At 40.4% G+C, this 3,605-nt stretch overlaps 1 pseudogene; it reads left to right on the top strand.

Annotated features, from left to right (window-relative positions):
- Positions 1 to 2,029: 2,029 nt before the first annotated feature.
- LOC101562962 overlaps positions 2,030 to 3,605 on the top strand; it is a 3,334-nt pseudogene continuing 1,758 nt past the window's right edge.

A 3,605-nucleotide genomic window follows, 5' to 3' on the forward strand; every position in this document is an offset into this window, starting at 1 on the left:
ATGTGGTGCTGGGGGATTGAACCATGGTCCCTGTGCTTTGCTAAGCTTGTTCTAAGTAGGTGCTTTAGACCACTGAGCCATCTCACCAGCCCTTATACTGCATCTTGTTGACTACTTATATGTGCTCACTTCAGGGGAACCCGAAGGTTTCTTCTTGTCCTGTCTCACTTTAGCCCTACAGAAGACAAAGAACTTGTACTATGTATCCCAAATACAAAAACTCCAGTTACACAAGAGATTGGTCAGTTACTACAATAACAGTTAAAATTTCAGCCCCAGAGAAAACAGGAATCAGCCAAAATACAAATCGTCTTCATAAAGAATGGTCTGCCTCAGTAGATCTTCAGTTCTCCAGCTCTGACAGTGTTGAGCAGAAGACAGAAGTCTTACCAGTGCCTGGCTGCCGTGGTTTTGAACATTGCAGGGAGTTAAACATTGAAACGATCTAAGTAAAGCAAAATGAGTTCTTTTTCTGAGACATGGAGGGAGATTTGTTTCTTCCTCATAAGAGACAGTTGTTTATTTCAAACATGTAGACAGGATAGACTGAGAAGTTGTTAGATGCCTTGATAAATCAACGCAAAAACTTTAAACAATGCAACAAACATTTAAATAGTGTGACAAAAATTTAAACCATAAAGGAAAAAATGAGGCCATATTCCCAAGCGATGCCACGGACCCGTAGGTGTTCTTCACCAACGTGCTCTTCAGAGTTTGTTGGTTATGCTCCTGCGTTTACGTTTATAAAGTACGGCAACAGCATATTTTTAGAACTTCAGACTGCTCTAAGGAGAGATGTGGCCACAGATCAGAAGTGAGTATTTAATCCACTTTCCTTTGTAGCACTTATCCGTCTATTGCCGACAGCCTGGAGCATCCTGTTCTCCAAATCCTTAGGCTGACATTTTATCTCTTCATCTGTTCAACTGTAACAAGTTGGTCTGCAATTCTACGTGAAATTTAAAATATGTCACAACTCTCCCAGAGACAGCTGTGATTGCTTTTATAACTGTGTCTAGCTATTGTCATGAACAGGCGAGTGCTGGTTCATCCCTGAATAGAGACGCTATTGATCCACTAAACCCCAAAGATAGTTGACCTTTTTAAAAAAAATATTCCCACAGCACAAGATATTTTACAAAGTGACAAGGACTTCTGCGTGGAGAGATGAAACCAGTACCATTTAAATCAAGTATATTTTAGGGAGATTGCTATCTACATGGTATTGAAATACTGTACTGTGTTAAATAAGAGGCATCTTTAATAGTTTCATTTGTGCTTTTCCTGAAGTGAAAGGGAAATAAACAGTATTGAAGATACAATTCCGTACCACATGCTGAATCTAAAATTAGCAAAAGGATTAATAACTTAAGCTGATATTGATATCCCTTGACTTTGAAGCTAAGTAATGCATTTAGGTATGATAGGAGGACAGGATTAAATCAGAAAGTAATTAAGCAATGACTGATCCAAATTACAGTGTAGAACCAAGACTTGCAAAAGTATAAAGACTTGAAAGTACAAGTGATGTGCAGGTAAAAGCCTGCAGTTCTAGTCCCATCTCTGCCACAGGTGTTAAAATTTACTTCCTCATCCCAAGCTCAATTTCTTCACAAATAAAATGAGTGGGACAAATTAAATGATCTCTAAGATCTTCTCTATGTTTGATAATCTATGATCCACCAGATCAATATAACATTAAGTAATCAACTGTAGCATGAGAGGCTAAGCAGGCATTCTACATTCACTCAGAGAAATATTTATTAAGCAGCTATTATATAAAAAACATGGTAGTGAACATTTGAAATGCAAAGTTTATAAGAGGAAATGTGAGTTTGGCATACCAGTGTGACATCCATGTAGCGAGATCCTGCAGACCTGTGAAATGCTGGGACAGTGTTTAGGAGAAAGGACAGAGCTCAGGCTACAGGTTTATGAGTAAATAGTAAGCAGTCTTTCTTTACAGCTCCTCCTTTTGCCCTTTACTTTAGAAAGTGACTAGTTCATACTACAAGTAACCATTCGTACTATGGGTAGCACCAAAGATCGTACTTGGGGAAGACTCTGTTATAGCTTAACTCTAAAATCCACCCCACTCCTGTGCCAAATTGTCATGAGTTTGAATGCTATCTGGAGCCTGTTGATTCTCATCAGCATGCACTGGTGAGTCTGGAAGCCCAGTGTGCACCAGATGGAGGACCACTGGGTGTGGAGGGCTCTATTCCTGTCCCCTGCTCCTCGTTTCTGCCTTCACTCTGCTCCTCCCTGTGTCCCAACCCCCACCATCACTCCTTTTGGCTATGGAGCTGGCTGACATGGACTGGAAAGTATTCACTTGTGGGTGTTGGATACTAAGGCTCAGTGAGGGGAAAATAAGACAAACAGAGAAACCAACAGTGTCTTCTTAGAGCTATGGAATGTGATTGTGCAGAATATTGCCATTGATTCTTAATTCTCCAGTACGAATGACCTTTCTTCTAATCTAAAGCATGTTCTCCCCTGCTATCATTCTTAGGTTTCTTATCTCTCCTTCAAAATGTCTTGCAGTTATTAAAATGATTTCTCAAGAGTACATGTGTTTCAAAAAGGAGTAATTATTTTAGTATTCTAAGGAGATTAACTGCCAAAGGTAGAATGCCACTCATTAGTGATAAGTATTTGTAGAGTTGTTTCTATGACACAGTTATTTTCAAAACTTAAAGCTGTAGCATCAAGGCAAATCCCAGTTCTGACCATTCTCAATTTTGCATTTGCAAGCTCTAGAAAAATCATTCTGACCCTGAGGTTACCCTGGTGCTCCCCTACTTGAGCTGTTACTACAGATATACATAGTTAAATCATGTATACAGAATTGCTCATAAATTTCTCATTATCCATCTTTTGGATGACATTTAATGTGCATGTGTAACTAGAAGACATTTTCATACCTAAGAGTATGACAAGGAGAAGGAGATATGGGGATTTGAAGTTGGGTATTCAGAGCAGTACAACAGCTACCATTTAGCGAAGTTTCATTTCTCTCTCTCTCTCTCTCTCTCTCTCTCTCTCTCTCTCTCTCTCTCTCTGTCTCTCTCCCCCTTATTCAACCTCTGTCTCACTTTCTCACTGAATATTGAGTTAAACATTCTCAGTAGAGTTTACTGACTATGGTACAGTTAATTATTTAATTAGTTCATTAATTTAATAATTGCTTATAGTCCTAATATGTGCTAGACACACCATTTGGTTTTTTAAGAATATAAAAGAGGACACAGAGGCAGGGTAGATAGCTCAGTGGCACAAGCACCTGCACGGCAAGTACAAGGTCCTGATTTCAATGTCTGGTGCCAAAAACTAAAACCAAAAATAAAAACAGGCCCACAGTTCGGTTGCACTGTGGAGCGCAGCTGTGAAAGAGTCGCTGTGATCTGGGGCCCCGAAACCCAGGCTGGAGCTGACGCGCAGGCTGTGGGCATGGAGTCAGGAGGACTGAGGGTTCATTGCAGCATGTTGGAGGAGACATCCTTGGCAGAACTTAGCAGTGACTCAGACCCAAAGGTAGAATCCTCACCCACAACTCCTGGCCTAACATCAGTGTCACCTCCTGTGACCTCCACAACCTCAGG

This window comes from Octodon degus, unplaced genomic scaffold (assembly GCF_000260255.1).
Source record: "Octodon degus isolate 3935 unplaced genomic scaffold, OctDeg1.0 scaffold00027, whole genome shotgun sequence".
Taxonomy (NCBI): domain Eukaryota; kingdom Metazoa; phylum Chordata; class Mammalia; order Rodentia; family Octodontidae; genus Octodon; species Octodon degus.